The sequence below is a fragment of the Papaver somniferum genome, chromosome 10 (genome assembly GCF_003573695.1).
Source record: "Papaver somniferum cultivar HN1 chromosome 10, ASM357369v1, whole genome shotgun sequence".
NCBI classification, from domain to species: Eukaryota; Viridiplantae; Streptophyta; class Magnoliopsida; order Ranunculales; family Papaveraceae; genus Papaver; species Papaver somniferum.
The window spans coordinates 151,626,278-151,650,272 of NC_039367.1; the positions used below are offsets into that span (position 1 = coordinate 151,626,278).

General features: G+C 36.4%; 2 long non-coding RNA genes across 4 annotated transcripts; both read left to right on the forward strand.

The window, feature by feature from the left end:
* LOC113317906 lies at window positions 1-4,150 on the forward strand. Of its 2 annotated transcripts, none has more exons than XR_003344116.1 (3): window positions 1-357; window positions 3,413-3,848; window positions 3,968-4,150. It is a non-coding gene; the product is annotated as an uncharacterized LOC113317906 (long non-coding RNA). The 2 variants fall into 2 exon arrangements; XR_003344117.1 differs by having other exon boundaries at window positions 3,973-4,150.
* A 14,135-nt stretch (window positions 4,151-18,285) lies between these two features.
* Window positions 18,286-22,651, forward strand: LOC113317908. Of its 2 annotated transcripts, none has more exons than XR_003344119.1 (3): window positions 18,286-18,642; window positions 21,689-22,124; window positions 22,244-22,651. It is a non-coding gene; the product is annotated as an uncharacterized LOC113317908 (long non-coding RNA). The 2 variants fall into 2 exon arrangements; XR_003344120.1 differs by having other exon boundaries at window positions 22,249-22,651.
* The last annotated feature ends 1,344 nt before the right edge of the window (window positions 22,652-23,995 follow it).

Consider the following 23,995-nt stretch of genomic DNA (forward strand, 5'->3'; position numbering starts at 1 on the left):
AATATTAATAAGAATCTAAGGTTACAGTGAACCACTCTTGCTCCACCACTACTATTTTCTATCTATCTTTCTCTATTCACTAGGAGCTCTAGGAGCTCTGTATGAACAACTCTAATCTCTATGCTCATACATCTCCACAAACTATTTCTATCAATATTACCCAGAATCAAATTCATTTACAAATACCGACAGTTTTACTGCTGAGTCGCCCAAACTGGTTGAAGAGGAAGAAGAATATGATGATGATTAGGGTTTAACTGTTGCGATTTTCTCACGTGTGCAGATCCTCTGTCCCATATATCTCTCTGTGCCCCTGTCTCGACCACTCCTGATATAACACGTATCTTTTATTTTAACGTTAGTTCATCATCTTTAACACTGTGAAGCATAGAAAAAACAAATTAAAGATTGAAATCTAATTAAAAAATGGTTGCCGAGTAAATGCCAAATTGGTTAAAAACAGTATTGTACTTCATTTTTATTTTATTTTTTTGAAAACGAGAATCTGTTGATCGAAAGATCAAGAAGGATATACACAGAAATTCCATCAAGCTGCCTGATCATGGATATTTAGAAGTTAAAATATCAAATAAGAAAACTAAAAAGATTCAACTAAATCAAAGAATCCCAATGAGATAAAACTATCGGGATGAATTGGATCTTTCCAAAGAATGAAAGTAACTGATTTTATTATTTGATATAGTTTATTTTGTTTTGGTATCGGAGATGAATCCATAATCCCCTCTTGGGATTTTCCTCCCTCTAAATTTTGATTATGTATGTTTGGACTTTAAAATTCTTCCGAGATCATCAATTACAAATGTTTTGATTTTTTGTATTTTGAAAGAGAAGTCTTAAGGTTGGTTTATGTGATGTAAGTTAAAGTTGAGGTTATCAGATGATAAACAAACAAAAAAGAACACAGAAGCGTCAAATCGTAGTCGGACAATTAAAATTAAGAGACAGGTGTCGTACTAAGAGTGGCGGCAACAGAGGCACATAGAAAAATATGGGATAGAGGATTTGGAGCCTTTTCTCACCGATCATGTAAATAAATACCCAACGGGAACTAATATTTCATCCCCACAAACAAAAGGGTTGGTTAAAAATCGGAGTTTCCCGGTGACAAGTTCCACATCAGAGTTTGGCACTGACAAGGTCCACACTCTCTCTTCTCGTTACAGCAGAAAGCGCGATAAAAAAACAAGCATATACCTAGCTCGTAACATATTAAACTATCAAAGTTAATGCACTTTCACAGTTTACAAGACTCTAAAACAAAGTTTACGAGACTGTAAAACAGTAAAGTGCATAGTCCGTAGATGAGTTTAGAGTTTACTAGTTAGCGTGAATGAAGTCAGTAAATTTTTTTAGCAATATGAACTATTGTGAAAATGGTTATAGAAGATGGAAAAGGAATTCTTTGGAGATTGTAAAGAATACCAGTCAAAGTAGCTTGGAAAAATCTGTAAAATGTAAGAGTCAGAAATTGTATATCTAAGCTTAATGTTTCTCTACAGTATTCTAGGATATGTGTTGACCGGTTCGAACAAGCCTATAAATAGGCACTTGTATTATTAGAAGACACTCACCAATCTCAGAGGACTACTTCAGGTGTTTAAGGTTGTACCTAATCATTATTCTACTTGCATCCTAAAAGTTTGTGTCAAAGAGAGTTCATCACTGTAGGTTTTGGTTTGCCGTTTCTTGAAGTTTAGAGTGCTACTACATCAAGAAGAAAATCGTTATATCCTGGGAGACAGACATCAGTAATCCGTAAGCACCAGTGCGGGGTGAATCTGTCTCAAGGCTAGAGGATATAATCCTTGCCTCGACTTTGGTATGTCTAAATGAATTTGCATCCTTCCTCTCTTTTTTCTTCTTCATTGATTGGTTCATTACAGTTTGTACACAAATTTGTCAACACATACAAAAAACGAGTCCCAACTAATATTTGGTGACAAAACAAAAAAAAAAATCACCTCTTCTTCGTGTTCCTATCACTTACTTTCTCCCCAAATAAACATCGTTGTTTGAGTGAAACTAGGCTTTCGATGTAACTATATACATTTCTACTACCAATCTTTAGTCGTCTAGCACTTGAATTCTTCGTGGCAGTTTTTTGGTTAATTAGCCCTTGGATTTGAAATCCTGGGTCTAAAAGACATGTAAAATATTGACAATGTTCTAATATCCTTGAACCTAAAAATATTGTTCTAATAACCAAAATTCCCAGGTACCATACATGCAAGTAGAGGAAACAGTTTGCTTGCCGATAGTTACCATTGTGAGTTTCAACAATTATTTGGCAGTGAACCAAATAATATTTCCCATGTGTGCAACAGGACTCACAGACCTCACTCACCCTTTTCCGTTCTTCGAGGTGCCTGGTGTTTGGCCACTAGGAAAAAGGTGGGTCTTTATAAGGCCTGGACTTTTTGGTTGGGGTCTTTTTTATGGGCCACGGATTTATTATGGCCCGTGTTGCAAGTCTTACCAAATTTACCTGCCCGATAATTGACCTTCCTTTTTTGGGCACAAATTACAAATTAATAATCCCACACCGGTAGTTTAAAGATGGATAATTTGGTTTATAAGAAAAGATTTGCAAACATACTATTGCCAGTTGGTAAGACCTTGGAAAGCTTGATTTCTCTTGGAAAAAAATTACCCCTAGGTCTGATCTGGGCCATCCTCATCCACGCTACCGTAAGTATACGGTCCGTGGTGCACTCTTCATATGAGATGAACATGAGTTACGGGTAGCATCTGTCTGGGGTGCACTCGACTCCAATGCTACCTCAACATGGCTCAGGGTCAGGGTGCCTTACTAACCAGTAATCGAGCAACACCAATCTTACCAATTGGTTTTTGTTTTTCCTCTCTTCGATGTATCCCCACTTCGGCGCCGTCACTGTATATTAGAGACTCACCATTCCCAGAAGACCACTTCAGGTGCTTATGCTTAAATTTATTCCGACTCTTGTTTTGATGTTTAGTCCAAGATACCCAAACTTCATATTCTCGCATCATCCATGCTTTATCAAACAGTTCAAGAATTACACAAAGGCACCATCCCATCTCTTTCAAGATTATATGCGGATGGAGGTGCATTGTTTTCTCCATTATTTCTCCTCGAAGTTGTATTTCTTTGAAGCTCTCATCACTAATATTAAAAGAAACAATAACTTTGGGAGTTTTAGCTATCCAATGAACAGCTCCCTTGGAAAGCACCAAATCTGAACTACCAAGATAATAAGGTTTAGTCAGAAGGGTTTTCCATGAATTCGATCAGTAGATGTACACTGAAAAACTAGGAGTATCCCGACAGGTTTTACCAGAAACTAACTTGTAATCGTCATTCTTGTAATCATAACAAAAATATACTGGCCAGTGGATTTTTCTTGCGTAGGGTGACTCAGGTATCCTTTTATACTCATTGTGGTTGGATTCCAAAGACTATAGAATTCTGTAACACCCTCACAATGCAGTAAACAGACCAAGCCGTCGCAAGAACCCATGCATGATACCAAATATCTTTGCAGATTTAAACGGGTGATGCTTCACAATAACAACAGAGTGAATCAGGTCTAGTGTATTAATGAATTCAGGTCTAGTGTATAAAACGAGAAAAATAACTCGATCTAACACCAAAGTGACCACTGACCAGACTGACAGCTACCAAACTCTATTTCGAGCATCGTTGTTCTGAATCCGTTTTTGGTTCTAAAGTTAAACGTTGTAACTGAAGTGATCAACATAAGGCTGTCCGAGTGATAATAGTATTACTGCCCCATTGAAGAATCACTGCTTGTGTCGATTAATTAATGGCTGACTGGAACCCATAAGTAAGTCTCACGCGAAAGCTATGTACAATTTATGCCAAACTCATTTTCATCATTGAAGACACTGTAATTACATATTTCTTTCACGTTGATCTTATGCTTCTTTGATCTTGTCGACGCAGTACAGAACCAATCAATTTGTGATGGAAGGAATATTTGGCGACCCAATGACACTCGTGCGTGCCTTGGTGCGTCAGATGACGGAAACTTAAATTTGAGATCGTCAGCTTAAATTTTCTGTACAAGGTCCATGCATAGAAGCGCTAAGTACAAGTGAAGTCATTTTGGAGCAGTTACGATCAATCTTTGTTGTCTCCTCTTATCTTCATATAATGCCGAGTATATGTAGTCCAATGTTTATCGTCGTAGAATATAAATCAAATGCCCTAGGCGAGGCGGGTTATTTTGGTTCTAATTATGATAACTGGGCCTGTAAAATAAAGAGAGTCCCATGTACATGGCCCGCACAAAGATCTAGCCCGAACACTTTATGAAGTTAGTCACCATATTTATGATACAGTAAAATAATTAATCCCACATTGGTAAGGGAAATAAAGAGCAATAGGTTTATAAGCAATTGGTGCTAGAATCGATACTTGCCAATGGCGAAGAGTTGGTTGGAGGGGTCTAAGGGAGAAGCTCAGTCCATCGACGAGTTTGGATTATCCCGTAATCTCTGGAGAGACCATGGTATTCGCCATTGGTGTTTTTTTTGCTCGAATCCGATATTATATTTTCCATGCGAAAACTTATTCAACTTTGTTCCAAAGAAATTTTCCGCAGGCTAGGTTTCCCTTACTGTTTGATTACTGTTATAATGATAAAGTCAGAACTAAATTCAACTTTGGAATGCCTTTCCCTACGGACATGCTAAAACTCTTACCATGTAAGTTTGCATGCATCGATGATAGTTACGAGCCACAAGTGTTAATTAATGGTTTTATTAGGGTTCACTTTGGATTTAATTTGCGAAAACTACACTCCCTACGCATTTTCTTCCGCCAATTTTGGGTATGCCAGTCCCAGTATAATTGTTGAATTCAATCCACAGGAAGATCTCGCAGTGATTGAAGAATATAGTCAGGTTTAATATTGCTTGTACCTTTAGACATCTTGATATATGGGTGAGTTAAAATTGGATTACAAATCGCCAATCAGCTATGAATTGTATGCCCATCCTAATAGCTCGACATGAGCTATCAGCCAACCCCCAAAAGTTTGGAAAATAAATTTCTTCTTCAGGTAGTTTGTGTGCGTGCGAAGAATAGTCCTACACGGGCTATCAGCTAAACAATTGATTTATGAATTAAATCATAGTTCGAGATGCGCGTGCATGGTGCCGGCCGGGGCCTCTACATTCATAGCTGATTGGTTTTTTTGCATTAAAGATCATGTTTTAGTTTAGGCCATGCCTTTTCTCTTGCGTACCAAATTTTATGTTCTTTTGCCTGTCCAAATCCAAGAATCCGATAACCCTTGCATCTTGGCTTTTTTTTTTGGTTATGGCAATTATGGATGGAATTTCGGTACTAAATTCCATTATTGCCAAATTTAAGTCTAGAGGAGGTACTTTTTTGTTTTCATAATTATCCTTAACCGTAAATAGGATAATTGAATTATGAAAAATCTAACTAGTGGGACACGAGGGCACATGGAGGAAGGGGACATGAGATCTGCACCCACTAGACATAGAAACTCCTTCCTATCAGCAAGAAGTTTCCTTATTTTATCAAGCCTTCGGCCTATAAATAAAAGCCCTAAGTTTTGTTTCAACTCTGACAAACCAATATACCGTTCGGTTGAAGAGAGGCTGTTCTGTTATTATTGAGAAACACACAAGAGAAGGAATAATAAGCAAGGAAGTTAATGGGTATTGCTGCTAAATCAGATATGGAATTGGTGAGGAACAGGTCTCATCATCAGAGTAATTGGTTTGTGAAGAGAGTTGAGAAACTAAAAGTATCCGAGCCAAAAAGTGGAAAAAACATTCATTCGGAACATTGGAAGTTTCTGCAACAACGGAATATGGACAAACAGTAAACGGATGTATACAACGTATGACGCACAAAGTTATGCACTTAACTTTGATGACGGTAATGACAGAGGAAGTTTCCAAGTTCATCATCACTAGCGGGCAAGTTTGGAAGTTATGCTCTTAACTTTACATATTTTGTTATTTATTTTTAATATTTTGGTCTAAGAAGGCACTGCACTTGTTTTCGCAAGATGCATGTTATATTTGTAAGCCGCTTTGAGGTTCGTCCCCTCATGCTATAAGATGCTTCCGAGCCACCAAATGTTTTGCTACTTGAGTTTGATATTTTGATAGAGGTCTGAATTAGTGTTAAGAAAAGTTCAAAACGGATAAATAGATTCCTGTGTGATGGGCTGATAAATAAACCTGCGAAAATTCACGTTGAATAGCAGTATAATTTTTCCCACCTACAAAGTAAATAAGCCTGACCAACAATTCCTGCCCGTTAACTGCAGCACACAAGGCTTATTAGGCTTTTAAAAGATTACTTAGTACAACCAATTCAGACAAAACCACGTTTAATTTTATTCAAACACCAGCGAGTTACTCAAATGAATTGATATCTGATCAATATTAAAAATCCAATTCTCCCATGGCACCAAAAATCCACTTGATACAATAGAAGCTCAAAAGAGAGCTATGACGCTTAGACACCCAAAATCCACTTGGAATACATGTCTGAACCTCACAAAATCCAATTGATTTATATCACTGTTGATGTTAAGGAAATGCTTAGACATTTAATTCTTTTTTCACGAATTCATTCTCTTCAAGTTTATACACAAAGGATTATAATTCACAAAGGATATTAATTCACAAAGGATTAAAAATAATATGTTTGAAGCCAAACTGATCTGGATAAACGTGCCTTTTCACATCTTCAAAGGATTATAATTCTCTTCAAGTGTTTGCATCTTCAAGTTTATACACAAAGGATTATAATTCACAAAGGATTAAAAATAATATGTTTGAAGCCAAACTGATCTGGATAACGTGCCTTTTCACATCTTTACGATGCAAACACTCAGCTGTGAGAGAAAGAGCTTGGTACAAGCCTTGCTCTGGATAACGGCCTTCCAGCAGTGGATCAGCCACCGTAATGAATTCCTTACCTCCCACCAGTTCACGTTTCTCCTGCACACTCACCAAACAAGAAATACAATCAACTGTTACTTTCTCAATCTGCATCCGTTGAAAAATGTTTGTAAAATAAACAACTAGACAGTTTACGGATTCTATGTGAAGAGGCCGGAACACCTAAGTGGCGTACATCCATAGATTCTGGAGACCTTTCTTTAAACTATCTGGTCTCCATCAAGGCTGTAAACTATCTGGTCTCCATAATTATTTTTCATGTTGGTCCAACCAATCCAGACGAAGACATTGGGCCATGAGAAGATTAGTTCTTTATTTTTGATTACAGTATGGCTTCCACAGAAAAGCAGTTGGAGGAAGATAGTCCCAAATTTTGTTGCTTAATTTTACCATTAATATTTTTCACTGCCCCATTGAAGAATCACTGCTTGTGTCGATTGATTAACGGATTTATTATTTTATTTTGTGAATGAACTTTTTTAGTCTCACATCGTGGAGTTTCCAATTTTTATTAGTTTTAAGAAATTATATAAACCTTTTAGTCCCACATCGGGGAGTTTTTCTTCTTAAGTTGTATTTGTCAATTATAAAAAGAAATTCACTACTTTTGTAAAAACAATGGGAAAGGGGTTGCTCTATATTTTAGAGGGACCCCTAAGGGAAAATATTTTATAGCGTTTCTTAAGAGTTCGGTTTTTGTTTTTTTTTCGGAGTTGTCAAGCTCAAGTTGAGCATCTACTACATATGCTAGTAGTAGGTGTAGTAGGGTGTTTTATCTTGGAGATATCCGTCCTGTGAGGGTTAAAGCATCACTCTTGAGTGTGACCGGGCGCTAATGTCCTGTGAGGGTTAAAGCATCACTCTTGAGTGTGACCGGGCGCTAATGTCTTAAGGGCAACGTGTTGAACACGTGACTCACTCTGTTTTTCCAAAGTTTTGCCTTGTTGCTGTTGTGGAGATATGAGAAGCTCGTTCGTTTCGTCAATCTATCATTTCCATTATAAAGGAGATAAGTATCAATAACTTTTGCTTATTTGATTTTTTCTTTATTTTAATTATTGCACCCACCAATCTTAAGACATAACTATGTGTAATAATAGAAAAAATGGTTGGTTGGTTTGTGAATCATGGATGTTAATTGTGGAGTGAAAAACAAAAACGAATTTTTTGGTCAGCTGTAGAGTTTCGATATTATCTCTTAACCTCGAAGGAATTTCGATGAACCCTTTTGACACAACGTAGTAGACATCCTGGTAGTTACCCACGTAAAATTTCAGAATTTGTGGAGTTGTAAAAGTATTTTTTGATATTTTACAAAACAGACAAATGTTCCTGAAAAATTCTGACGGACAAACTTTTGTTGTTAACTAAAGTATTTTTTATGGGGTAATCATGAGTTTTTTGATATGATGGTTCAAACGAAGTTTGTAAATCTAGATATTATCTTCAAAACTCATATTTTATCTTCCGTTTCGGAACTAAGGTTTGTGAGATGTGGTGTATTAGGTGATTGAGAAATTACCGTGTCCGTGGTCAGAGTATAAACGAAGATTGTGACATGAAATTGAAAAGGAACATGGCTACCAGGCGCATGTGAATGAACACAAGTCTTCCAAAGCTGACAAAGGCGGGAATATCAAATACAACTCTAACCGTAGGCTTCATAAGAAAGGTATGTTTCGTAAAACTGAATCCGGCATTACTTTAATTAAGGGTGATTGTTATGTTTGTAAAATTTCTGGCCATACGGCAGTAAAGTGTAGACAACATAAAACCTTAATAAGTAGAAAGTTAATGCTAATTTAGTTGAAACAAAATGAACCATGATGTCGGAAGTTATTTTAATAATCAATGTGAGAGACTGATGGGTGGACTCTGGAGCCACTAAGTATGTTTGTTGAAACAGAGACCTGTTCACCTCTTATCAGAGGATAAGGGATGTCGAGAAACTCTATATGAGTAACTCATCTGCGACAGAGGTTGCATAAAAGGGAAAGGTTGAGCATAAGTTCATATCTGTAACATTCTCACACTGAATGAAGTTTTTCATGTTCCGAGCGAATGAAATAATATTGTATCTTGTTCTCTTGAAGATGGTAAAAGATTGAAGATCTTAATTAAATGTGGAAAACTTGTTATAACTAAGGGTATTGATTTTTTAGGCAACAGTTATAGGACTTAGGGTCTATATAAGTTTGAAGGAAAATCTGATGAAGTGAACATAGTTGATTCTTGTGCTTTCTTTTGTGTGTCTTTGAATGTTTTGCATGGTAGACTTGGAACCGTAAAATTATAAGTCAATGTATAAACTGCCTAGCATAGGCTTCGTACCCAAATTTAGTTTGGATCTTGAACACAAAAGTGAAATGAATATGCTATAAAATCTTTTAGCACAAATGTTCATAGTAATTCTAATCCCTTAGAATTAATTCAGTTAGGCCTAGTTGACATGAGTTCAACCCAAAACCACTATGGTAAAAGATGGTTTATAACTTCCGTAGATGATTGTACGAGGTACTATCTTGTATAATTGCTTAGGGATAAGGATGATGCCTTAGAAGCCTTAAGATGTATAAACTTGAATTTGATAACCAATTAGAAGCCTTGAACATATTAATTGTATCCTTAAGGAGATCATAATTACCATGTTGATTAGTTCAGTATTACTTGCGTCTTGTGGGAGGAGGAAGTCCTCTTAACTAGTATATCCTGAATATAGTGCCCTTAAGGATCATATGAAACTCCATATGATTTATGGAAAGGTCGATGACCTTCTTTTGAATATGTCAAAGTGTGGGGGGTGTTTGATTAAGATGGTCATTCCCTCTTTCTAAAAGAACTAGATAGAAACCAAAAATGGTGATTGTGTCTTCATATAAGGTATGTTGAGTATACTTCTAGATTTTTGGTTGTGTGTTCTGATTTTTCATACTTTTGGTGTGATTTTTCTGACTTTGTTGTGAATACTATTACATAATCTAGGATGTTGAGTTCTTTGAACATGTTTATTCTTAAACCTGTACCTCATTAGAGTGTTGTTGATCCCTAGATTTATTTTCAAATAGTCAGAACTTATCTTAAAGGAATGAAATTAAGGTTGAGCCTAAGAGAAGTAAAACAATTAGACTTGAGACTTCTTATGAAGACGACTTCATAACATGCCTAGCGTAGTCTAAGCCCTGGACTTGTAAAGAAGCCTTGATATCTACTGAAACCCCATTTTTTGGTAAGAAGCTTCATTTAGTGAAATGGACTCAGTCCGTCGGAACCTGACTTGGAGGGTTTATAGTTTACCTCCAGAGAGTAAGACATGAGATGTAAATGAGTCTTTAAGAGGAAATATTAAGTATATGGAACTGTAGAAAAATATTAGGCTAAGTTGGTATCTAAAGTCTATAAACTAAAACAAGGTGTATATTTCCTTGATTCTTATTCACATGTGACGAGATTTACTTACGTTGAGATGTTAATTGTTATTGATGTCATAAAAAATTAGAGATACATCAGATGGATGTTAAGACGTCTTTTCTAAAATCGTGAATGAGATAAAGAAATTTACATAGACCAACCTGAGGACTTTGTAGTGAAAGGTTATGATGACAAATTTTGTAAGTTGAACAAAATTTTGTATGGTTTATAAATAAGCACGTAAACAGTGACATGAAAAATTTGATCATGTGATAATGTGTAGTGGATTTAAGTTAATGAATCTGACAAGTATATTTACAAGTAACTTGTTAAGGATGCCTGTGTGATTGTATGCTTGTATGCTTGTATGTTGATGATATGCTTATCTTGATACAAACATAGATGTGATTAATTCCACTAAAAACATGCGCTGAATGAGAACGTTGACTTGAACGACTTAGGCCTTGTTGATGTAATCTTAGGGATGAGGATTAGAAAATAATCTAACATATTAGTCTTAGTCATTCTCATTATGTTGAATTTTGTGCTTAAGAGATACAATCAGTGTGATTGTAATCCTGCTTGTACTCCGTATGATTATTCTTGTAGACTCAGGAAAAATAAGGATAGTGGAGTATATTAACTTGAATCTCAAGAGTTATAGGATGTCTGATGAATTTAATGAACTGTAAGAGTCCATACATTGCCTATATTGTGAGTAAGTTAAGTAGATATAATTATAAGTCCAAGGAGAATATCGCGCAATCTTTGACGAAAGGTTTATCCCTAGAGATAGTTAGAAATGCATCGAGGGGGAAGGGGCTTAAGCTCAAAAATTAAACTTGCCATGAAGGATACTCAACCTTGCTGACTGGAGATCCCAAGATCAAGGTTTCGAATGAGACAACTAATTTGTGGTGGGTAAAGGTAAACACTATCAGAGAATTTTATTCTCTGTCCCTTCCCTATGGTGTAGACGTGATAGTGTGACTGCATGTGAAGGATGACTTTTAAGAAGTCTTAATGAGTTCTATAGTTTCAATTTAAGATTGAAGTGGGGTGTATCAGTAACACTCTTTATGGAAACTCACCTATCTGAATGAGGAAGCGGGCCGCTTCCTATGAGAATATGAGCTTTGATTCTCTAGAGCATTCTGAGAAACAGGATATGTCCAGGGCCAAATTGGACAAAACGGCACGAGCTTGGCAGCAATCTTGGAGATATCACCCGTGGTTGTTATCACGAATTATATCAAATGCTAGCAGTTCAAGACATAGTTCACTGTCTCTAGCAAGTAATTCCGGTAATATCTCACTAAGCAAAGGTTCAAGACCTCATGGACACCTCTGCCTAAAATGGTATTTCCTGCGCTTTTTATGTGATTTTCGTTTTGATGGTTTTGGTATTACTGGATCTTAGGACCTAAAGGTCACTAAGGGTTCACTAGTTCATGCTTTTTCACTTGGGTGAAAGATACCTATAGTCTCACCATGTGAGAACTAAAGATGAAAGCTCTTAATACTATTATGATTTATGCAATCCATAGTATGACCCTGGGGTCAACACACTTTTGTGTGAGGGAGAGGACGTAGAAATGACTAGTATGATTTCAACACTTGCACGATCAGTCTGTTTGGATCGTGAGGTTTGGGTGTTGATTTACCAAGATTTATCTGTGTTTTCATGTTTTATTGAGTTTTCATTCATGTGGGGGATTGTTGGAAAACGATTAATAAAAAATAATTTTTTAAAGTTTTAATAAAAATTATAATTTTATTTTATTTTGTGAATGAAACTTTTTAGTCCCACATCGTGGAGTTTCCAATTTTTAGTAGTTTTAAGAAACTATATAAACCTTTTAGTCCCACATCGGGGAGTTTTTCTTCTTAAGTTGTATTTGTCAATTATATAAAGAAATTCACTACTTTTGTAAAATCTACGGGAAAGGGGTTTCTCTATTTTAGAGGGACCCCTAAGGGAAAATATATTATAGCGTTTCTTAAGAGTTCGCGATTTTCCTTAACGGTTTTTTTTTTTCGGAGTTGCCAAGCTCAAGTTGAGCATCTACTACATATGCTAGTAGTAGGTGTAGTAGGGTGTTTTATCCTGGAGATATCCGTACTGTGAGGGCTTATCATCACTCTTGAGTATAGCCCGGCGCTAATGTCTTAAGGGCAACGTGTTGAACACGTGACTCACTCTGTTTTTCCAAAGTTTTGCCTTGTTGCTGTTGTGGAGATATGAGAAGCTCGTTCGTTTCGTCAATCGATCATTTCCATTATAAAGGAGATAAGTATCAATAACTTTTGCTTATTTGATTTTTTCTTTATTTTAATTATTGCACCCAACAATTTTCATATAAGATCAGCTCAACTTTTCCTAGAAATTAAGCCGAGAAAAAATGGATGCCATTCAACCTAGGTTTTTATGGTGCTGCTGCTGATGAACGGGTTCAACTTATAGTTTATTATTAAATTAAAATATATCCTACATTACTAAATTAAACTACCTGCGAGGTTAACATTTGTACATTACTCACTACCCCAAGTACTTCGAGAATAGATGATGAGTCAATGCAAGACTATAATAATAGCTAATGTGATGATAATTCCAGATTATCAGAAAGTTCTTAAAACTTTTGTTCCGGCAAAAGGATACTAACTAACCTGTCCACTGTAATGGCAACTGCAAGATGAAACTTAGCTTATATAAAGACAACTCTCTTTATTGATGTTTAGAAAATCTCTCAAAACTAAACACAAGCTCTAATCTTGCTCCTATGATCAACCACAACTTTGGTATTCATATATATATAGAACTATGAATTCCTTTTCCTAGTCCTATTACCTTATTACATGTCTTTCCTTTTCTTAGAACTAGATGACTTCTAATTCCTTAGGATTACATCAATTGCCTTTTCTTATCCTAACCAACTTGTTAGAGATTATCGTAGGCTTAATGTTGAAGTTTAACCAACATTCTCCCCGTTAAGCTTCAACCTTACCCGTGACATATCTTGTACTCCAATCAGTTGTCTCATTTCTTCAAACTTGATCCGAGCTAATGCCTTTGTCAATATATCTGCTTTCTGCTCAGTTCCTGGTATGTGTTCAACGTTGATGATCTCCTTCTCGATACATTCTCGTATGAAATGATACCTTTTGTGACTGTGTTTCGTCTTCCCATGAAACATTGGATTTTTAGTGAGTGCAATTACAGACTTATTATCAATCTTGATGAGAACTTTTCCAGGTTCTCTTCCTTTGATTTCACCCAACAGTTCCTGAATCCATATTGATTGTTTAGCTGCTTCTGTTGCAGCCATAAACTCAGCTCCACAGGATGAGAGGGCTACAATGTCTTGCTTCTGTGAACACCATGTAATAGGTGCTTCACTTAGATAAAATATATGACCATTTGTACCTTTTCCATCATCTTGGTCAATATTATGACTGCTGTCACTATACCCAACAATTCCTTTTGATCCTCCTCGACCATATTTCAATCCACAGCTGATTGTTCCTCTTAGATACCTCAATATCTGCTTTATTACATCACCATGAGACTTGCGTGGACTCTTCATATAATGGCTTGCTACTCCCACAGAGAAATCCAGATCTGGTCTTGTGTGTAATAAGTATCTTAGGCATCCAACATTTCTTTTATAACTCGTTTGAATCAATCTCTGCTTATTCTTGTGCCTTTGAAACTTTAAGTCCAAACTCCAATGGTATCTTAGTTGGATTACAAGTTTCAAGTCCTGCTTCTTTCAGAATTCTCCTTGCATAAGCTTCTTGTTTAATCTGAATCCCATCTACTCCTTGATGGACTTCTATGCCAAGGTAATAAGTGAGTTTTCCGAGGTCTGACATCTCAAACTTTGATGACATTTCTCTCTTGAACTCATTGATCACCTTAAGGGAGTTGCCAGTCAAAAATAGATCATCTACATAGACTGCAATCACAAGAAGCGTTCCCTTTTCTTCTCTTCTGTATACTGATGTTTCTTTAGAGCACTTAACAAATCTGATTTCTCTTAAGATTTGATCTAACTTTGTATTCCATCTCGAGGAGCTTGTTTTAGACCATATAGAGATTTTGATAACTTATAAACCTTATGCTCTTGTCCTTTTACTTAAAAACCTTCTGGTTGTTCAACATACACATCTTCTCGCAATTCACCATGTAAGAATGCTGTCTTAACGTCTAAGTGGTGAATTTCCCATGAGTTTGATGCTGCCTCTGCAATTAATAAGCGTATTGTTTCAATTCTAGCAACTGGTGCAAAAACTTCATCAAAATCTATGCCTAATTCTTGTACATATCCTTTATCTACAAGCCTTCTTTGTATTATTGATAGTACCATCAGCATTCCGTCTTATTTTGAAGATCCACTTAAGACCAATCACTTTTACCCCACCTGGCTTATCAACTAGAAACCAAGTCTTGTTTCTGTTGATTGAAATAATTTCTTCTCTACATGCTTGTGTCCATTTAGTCGAGACCTTTACTTCCTGAAAATTCCTTGGTTCATCATTTATCTGTGGTAGCCCTCGAACCAATCCATCTTGTTTGAGACATAGTTTTTAAGGTTCTGAAACTTATGTGTCCTAACCTTGCGTGCCACTTCCTCATGATCTTCCAGTCTCATATTCATACACAATGGCCTTCCAATCATGAGACTTATCTTGTAGAGTCTATTCTGTGAGCCGTGAGACTCTAACTAAAAGTCTTCCACTTGGGTCATGAACTGTTAGATAATCTTGTCGCATTCTAACATCACATTCAACTTTTGTAGCTTGTCCTAAACTTAGAATGTTGCTTTGTAAGTTTGGGATGAGTAGATGTTTGTGACAAGATTCTGTTCTCCGGTTTTGCTCTGAAATAAAATTGATCCTTTCCCTTCAATTTCTACAGAAGATCCATCCCCAAACTTCACTTGTCCTTTGATTTTCTCATTGAGTTCAGAAAAGTAGTGTCTCTTACCAGTCATGTGATTGCTGGATCCATTATCTAAATACCAGATTCCTTCTTCTCCATCCTTTGATTCGTAGTTCTTTGGTATTAGTTTCCCTTCGTTTAAGAATACAACTTCATGCATGAAAAGAGTTGTATCTGCTTCTCTTGTTTCATTCTTGTTTGATTCTTCCATCTTTTGTATTCTTTCATGGCATATAGAGGAGAAGTGTCCTGGTTTATCACATCTGTAACAAATAATGTTTGATTTATCCTTCTTTTCTTTCCCTTGGTTTTGATCATTCTGACTTGTTGTTCTATCTTGTGAGTTAAACCTTTCTCCCCTTCCTCGGCCTTTGTTTACTCTACCACCTCTTCCACGACCTCTTCCTCTTGTCGCAGAGTTTTGTTGGTAAGAGTTTGTGTACAAGAGTTTACCTTGAGTTTCTCCATTCTTTTCTTCATCAAGGATTCTCTCTTCATATGCTTTCAATCTTCCAATTATATCTTCATAGCTAGTCTTCTTTAAATCTAAGACTTGTTCCAGAGAGACTATGATATGAATATACTTGGATCTTGGTAAACTATTGAGAAACTTCTTTACCAGTTTATCTTCATCAATGGATTGTCCAAGTGACGTAACTTTTGAGGCTATCTCTGATAGATTTCCTGCTAAGCTATCAATAATATCAGTGTCTTTCATCTTCACTCCTTCAAATTCAGACATTAAGGTTTGCAGACGGGCTTCTTTAACTCGATCAGCTCCGAGATTACGTGCCTTTATTGCATCCCAAATTTTCATTGAAGTTTCCTGTTCACCAACTTGTAGAACAAGAAATTCTGGTATTGCTTGAAAGAGTAATCCAATGGCAACATTGTTTTTGTCTGGGTCCAATGTACCAGGATCAATTGTTTCCCAAACTTTGTAGATTTTCATCAGTACCTTCATTCTCATGGCCCATACTGTGTAGTTTGTGGCGTTGAGGATTGGAACTTGTATTGATGGTGGCGTGAACTGTTTTACACCCACAATGGTGGTTTCGTTTTCCATGGCTCAGAAACAAGCTCTGATACCAATTAATGGCAACAGCAAGATGAAACTTATCTTATATAAAGACAACTCTCTTTATTGATGTTTAGAAATCTCTCAAAACTAAACACAAGCTCTAATCTTGCTCCTATGATCAACCACAACATTGGTGTTCATATATATAGAACTATGAATTCCTTTTCATAGTCCTATTACCTTATTACATGTCTTTCCTTTTCTTAGAACTAGATGACTTCTAATTCCCTAAGGATTACATCAGTTGCCTTTTCTTATCCTAACCAACTTGTTAGAGATTATCTTAGGCTTAACGTTGAAATTTAACCAACACACTGTACTTTAAGCAACCTTCGTATGTGTGCCCAAATTCTCCTTCACCTAAAAGTAAATCTGGTGCAAAATTCTTTGTGGCAGCTGCAAATTCTCGAAATTCAAATATGGTATGATCTTCTCCTGGATTACTACTGGAGCTTCCGCCAAATCTCAAAAGTCAAGATAATCTACACAGAGATTAACAAGAGAGAATTCAAGTTATGTCAACAAGAGCAACAATATGAAACTAGTTTCTGCTTACCCTGAATTTTTTTTGCCATATTCTGCCTTGTGAGAACAAAGAGAGAGCTCCCTAGTCCCTACCAGGAAAGGAAAGACAACATGCAGCCTCAAGAAGCTGCAAACCTGAGCGGAAACAATTCAAAAAAGAAACCCTCCACCTTATGGCAGTTCACTACAAGGCCCCAGATGTAATGCAAGTTTTGGTAGTACATGTAGACTGCCAATATAAATAACAAATGGGATTTGATTTTTCTGATGGTCTTTTGAGTAATGCTTAGCCCCTTGGAAACTGCATGCATTCAAACTCCCCAGACAAAGAAAAGAGAATCAAATTCCATTTTAACGTAAACTACTTTTCAAAAAAGTAAATTGCTGTTGAAACCTTGTGGAATCGCTCCATTGCATGCATAAAAAAAGAACAAACTATCCACTCATTGCAGCTGTAACAGTAGACTCATATAACTCCATTGTCAGGAAACTTCTAGGAGGAAAAACAAAAAAACAATTGGTAAGATTGAGTGAGGCACCCTGAGCCATCTTGAGTTGAGGTAGCATCCAAGTGTGGAGGCCATTGAGGGTAAGCCCCAGGGAACAACATGGATGCTCATCCACGTGGATGCCAGTGGGGGTACGCCCCATGGACGACATGGATGCTCAAAGAATGACTCAGACCTAGGGCTAAGTTGTTTCCAAGTCTTACCAATTGGCGATAATATGTCCGATAATATTTCCTTATAAACTAGATTAACGAACCTATAATTTGGGATGTGGGACTATTACTTTGCTAATCGTGTCTTAAAAAAGGAAACTAAACAGGGTTATCGGACGTGCTAAACTTGGTAATACCGCTGCTCGACGGGCCGTAGCTAAATCCGCATTAGGGCTAAACTAATATTAGGGCCAGGCCCTATTAACAATGTACCTAGATTTTGCTAATCTTAGATTGTCTTTCATCCTCAGGCCCTACTTAACCGATCTGAGTTGCAAAATACATTAATCAAAGATTCTGGTTAATCAAATCAAAGATTCGATGATGAATGGATACTGCCAATCAAACCGGAAGTGATTTTTTGTTGGAATACCATAATTTGTAATTGTGTAAGTAATAAAAGTCAGCAAACTAGAGTTGCCAAAGTCAATGTGAACAAGAGAAAACTAAAACTAGGTTAGTCATACTAGTGTGAACTAGTTCAGATAGTCTACCAAGTTATGTATACTTGCAAGTCAAGTATACTTGTAGTATACGCATGTATTCTTGGAAGCCAAGTAGTATACTTGGAGACCAAGTAGTTCTAGCCTATATAAAGGCATATGGATATCCATTGTAAACGTGTGAGCAAGAAATATTAATAAGAATCTAAGGTTACAGTGAACCACTCTTGCTCCACCACTACTATTTTCTATCTATCTTTCTCTATTCACTAGGAGCTCTAGGAGCTCTGTATGAACAACTCTAATCTCTATGCTCATACATCTCCACAAACTATTTCTATCAATATTACCCAGAATCAAATTCATTTACAAATACCGACAGTTTTACTGCTGAGTCGCCCAAACTGGTTGAAGAGGAAGAAGAATATGATGATGATTAGGGTTTAACTGTTGCGATTTTCTCACGTGTGCAGATCCTCTGTCCCATATATCTCTCTGTGCCCCTGTCTCGACCACTCCTGATATAACACGTATCTTTTATTTTAACGTTAGTTCATCATCTTTAACACTGTGAAGCAAGAAAAACAAATTAAAGATTGAAATCTAATTAAAAAAATGGTTGCCGAGTAAATGCCAAATTGGTTAAAAACATATTGTACTTCATTTTTATTTTATTTTTTGAAAACGAGAATCTGTTGATCGAAAGATCAAGAAGGATATACACAGAAATTCCATCAAGCTGCCTGATCATGGATATTTAGAAGTTAAAATATCAAATAAGAAAACTAAAAAGATTCAACTAAATCAAAGAATCCCAATGAGATAAAACTATCGGGATGAATTGGATCTTTCCAAAGAATGAAAGTAACTGATTTTATTATTTGATATAGTTTATTTTGTTTTGGTATCGGAGATGAATCCATAATCCCCTCTTGGGATTTTCCTCCCTCTAAATTTTGATTATGTATGTTTGGACTTTAAAATTCTTCCGAGATCATCAATTACAAATGTTTTGATTTTTTGTATTTTGAAAGAGAAGTCTTAAGGTTGGTTTATGTGATGTAAGTTAAAGTTGAGGTTATCAGATGATAAACAAACAAAAAAAGAACACAGAAGCGTCAAATCGTAGTCGGACAATTAAAATTAAGAGACAGGTGTCGTACTAAGAGTGGCGGCAACAGAGGCACATAGAAAAATATGGGATAGAGGATTTGGAGCCTTTTCTCACCGATCATGTAAATAAATACCCAACGGGAACTAATATTTCATCCCCACAAACAAAAGGGTTGGTTAAAAATCGGAGTTTCCCGGTGACAAGTTCCACATCAGAGTTTGGCACTGACAAGGTCCACACTCTCTCTTCTCGTTACAGCAGAAAGCGCGATAAAAAACAAGCATATACCTAGCTCGTAACATATTAAACTATCAAAGTTAATGCACTTTCACAGTTTACAAGACTCTAAAACAAAGTTTACGAGACTGTAAAACAGTAAAGTGCGTAGTCCGTAGATGAGTTTAGAGTTTACTAGTTAGCGTGAATGAAGTCAGTAAATTTTTTTAGCAATATGAACTATTGTGAAAATGGTTATAGAAGATGGAAAAGGAATTCTTTGGAGATTGTAAAGAATACCAGTCAAAGTAGCTTGGAAAAATCTGAAAATGTAAGAGTCAGAAATTGTATATCTAAGCTTAATTTTTCTCTACAGTATTCTAGGATATGTGTTGACCGGTTCGAACAAGCCTATAAATAGGCACTTGTATTATTAGAAGACACTCACCAATCTCAGAGGACTACTTCAGGTGTTTAAGGTTGTACCTAATCATTATTCTACTTGCATCCTAAAAGTTTGTGTCAAAGAGAGTTCATCACTGTAGGTTTTGGTTTGCCGTTTCTTGAAGTTTAGAGTGCTACTACATCAAGAAGAAAATCGTTATATCCTGGGAGACAGACATCGATAATCCGTAAGCACCAGTGCGGGGTGAATCTGTCTCAAGGCTAGAGGATATAATCCTTGCCTCGACTTTGGTATGTCTAAATGAATTTGCATCCTTCCTCTCTTTTTTCTTCTTCTTGATTGGTTCATTACAGTTTGTACACAAATTTGTCAACACATACAAAAAACGAGTCCCAACTAATATTTGGTGACAAAAAAAAAAAAAAATCACCTCTTCTTCGTGTTCCTATCACTTACTTTCTCCCCAAATAAACATCGTTGTTTGAGTGAAACTAGGCTTTCGATGTAACTATATACATTTCTACTACCAATCTTTAGTCGTCTAGCACTTGAATTCTTCGTGGCAGTTTTTTGGTTAATTAGCCCTTGGATTTGAAATCCTGGGTCTAAAAGACATGTAAAATATTGACAATGTTCTAATATCCTTGAACCTAAAAATATTGTTCTAATAACCAAAATTCCCAGGTACCATACATGCAAGTAGAGGAAACAGTTTGCTTGCCGATAGTTACCATTGTGAGTTTCAACAATTATTTGGCAGTGAACCAAATAATATTTCCCATGTGTGCAACAGGACTCACAGACCTCACTCACATACCTTTTCCGTTCTTCGAGGTGCCTGGTGTTTGGCCACTAGGAAAAAGGTGGGTCTTTATAAGGCCTGGACTTTTTGGTTGGGTCTTTTTTATGGGCCACGGATTTATTATGGCCCGTGTTGCAAGTCTTACCAAATTTAGCCTGCCCGATAATTGACCTTCCTTTTTTGGGCACAAATTACAAATTAATAATCCCACACCGGTAGTTTAAAGATGGATAATTTGGTTTATAAGAAAAGATTTGCAAACATACTATTGCCAGTTGGTAAGACCTTGGAAAGCTTGATTTCTCTTGGAAAAAATTACCCCTAGGTCTGATCTGGGCCATCCTCATCCACGCTACCGTACGTATACGGTCCGTGGTGCACTCGCATATGAGATGAACATGAGTTATGGGTAGCATCTGTCTGGGGTGCACTCGACTCCAATGCTACCTCAACATGGCTCAGGGTCAGGGTGCCTTACTAACCAGTAATCGGGCAACACCAATCTTACCAATTGGTTTTTGTTTTTCCTCTCTCGGATGTATCCCCACTTCGGCGCCGTCACTGTATATTAGAGACTCACCATTCACAGAAGACCACTTCAGGTGCTTATGCTTAAATTTATTCCGACTCTTGTTTTGATGTTTAGTCCAAGATACCCAAACTCCATTTTCTCGCATCATCCATGCTTTATCAAACAGTTCAAGAATTACACAAAGGCACCTCCCATCTCTTTCAAGATTATGCGGATGGAGGTGCATTGTTTTCTCCATTATTTCTCCTCGAAGTTGTATTTCTTTGAAGCTCTCATCACTATATTAAAAGAAACAATAACTTTGGGGGTTTTAGCTATCCAATGAACAGCTCCCTTGGAAAGCACCACATCTGAACTACCAAGATAATAAGGTTTAGTCAGAAGGGTTTTCCATGAATTCGATCAGTAGATGTACACTGAAAAACTAGGAGTATCCCGACAGGTTTTACCAGAAACTAACTTGTAATCGTCATTCTTGTAATCATAACAAAAATATACTGGCCAGTGGATTTTTCTTGCGTAGGGTGACTCAGGTATCCTTTTATACTCATTGTGGTTGGATTCCAAAGACTATAGAATTCTGTAACACCCTCACAATGCAGTAAACAGACCAAGCCGTCGCAAGAACCCATGCATGATACCAAATATCTTTGCAGATTTAAACGGGTGATGCTTCACAATAACAACAGAGTGAATCAGGTCTAGTGTATTAATGAATTCAGGTCTAGTGTATAAAACGAGAAAAATAACTCGATCTAACACCAAAGTGACCACTGACCAGACTGACAGCTACCAAACTCTATTTCGAGCATCGTTGTTCTGAATCCGTTTTTGGTTCTAAAGTTAAACGTTGTAACTGAAGTGATCAACATAAGGCTGTCCGAGTGATAATAGTATTACTGCCCCATTGAAGAATCACTGCTTGTGTCGATTAATTAATGGCTGACTGGAACCCATAAGTAAGTCTCACGCGAAAGCTATGTACAATTTATGCCAAACTCATTTTCATCATTGAAGACACTGTAATTACATATTTCTTTCACGTTGATCTTATGCTTCTTTGATCTTGTCGACGCAGTACAGAACCAATCAATTTGTGATGGAAGGAATATTTGGTGACCCAATGACACTCGTGCGTGCCTTGGTGCGTCAGATGACGGAAACTTAAATTTGAGATCGTCAGCTTAAATTTTATGTGCAAGGTCCATGCATAGAAGCGCTAAGTACAAGTGAAGTCATTTTGGAGCAGTTACGATCAATCTTTGTTGTATCCTCTTATCTTCTATATAGTGCCGAGTATATATGTAGTCCAATGTTTTTCCATAAGTCATTTTACATAAGTTTCTCGATGAACACAAAATATTTGGTGGTCTCATATTAACATTTGCTATGCGCATAGATTTACTCTTCTTTTCTAAGATTGCCCGTTGTCAGAGATTACTCGCACCTTCCTCTTTTCTAATTCTAAGTATTACTCTGTGTCCAAGCAGTTATTGCTTTTTTGTACCTCTGTGTATCCATTATCTAGAATGCTCCACTATGTTAAGGGTAGAAGTTGCTTGGAACTTGCCTTTACGTCGTTACTCAAGATGCAGGTATATGTGCTTTTTAGGCCAAAGAAAAGCTAAAACAGCTTAGATATACAAGGACTTGAGAGATAGTTGAAATGTAACCCTTATGCTGCAAATCTTGAATCATACAGTATTGATTTGTACAGGTACTTACTTACGCAGCTCCATTTGGTTAGATCCCGAGCTGATAATCTGATAACAATATTCTCCAAAATTAGTTCCCCCGGAAGATATGGATGACAATAATCATCAATTTTAATCTTCTTCTTTTTGATACGCTCTTCATCGCAGATTATTAAACCTCTCAGATTCATCTTTTTGGCGTCAGTCTGCAGAGGAAAATAAAAATACAAAGATCAATTCAAAATACTATGCGTTTCACGAACATATTGGATCAAGTTCTCATTCTGGTTGACAACAATTTAAGTTGGATACAATTGAGTGAGAATAACAATTGAGTTTTGTTTCATAGAGTCGTATTTAATGTAGATACATAGTTACAGGTGTTTGTTTACAAAGAAAGCGAAATACAAAAGAGGAAGATGGGAGCTAAATACAACAATTTAATAGCTCATCATCTTCGTATATCTGGTTATTCATTGTAGGAATTACCTATAGGTACTATTATAGTGGTACTAGTCAGTGACAGGTCCACCGATTAAAGCTCAGTAACCGGAGGTCCATAGTTTTAGAGAAGAAAAAAATTGGACCCAAAATTTTATTCCCAGATCCTAGACACGTGTGAGACTATTGGTGTACATATTTATAATACCCAAATTAACCTTTAGTGCAATAAATATATAAACAAGGGATTTTATTTTTTCCAGATTTGTTTTTTCTTTTCTCTTTCCTCTCACTGCTGCTACTGGATTTTGATGAAATCCAATTCATTTTTTTCATCCTCTCTCGTTTGTGTATCATGAAAAGTTCTGGTGATGAATATTTATATAAGGTCTTGATCGATTCACGAATCCAAGATCGATTCTGTTTATGTGGAGCTTCTGGTAAGTTGATTTAATCATTAATTAGTTGATGTTTGATTATGTTTTCCGGTCTTCGTGCTTAATTAGATCTGATATTTTTTTTTTTCATTTTGTTGGTCTTTGATTTGTTTTTAGTTTTATTTTGTATATTAATCATCAGTAGGTATATGATGTACTGGTGGTTTTTGATGAAAATAGTTCAGATCTAGTTATAAAATCATGTTTTATGTTCATTTCGTTACTAAATCTGATATTTTTAGTTTTGTTTTTGTTGGC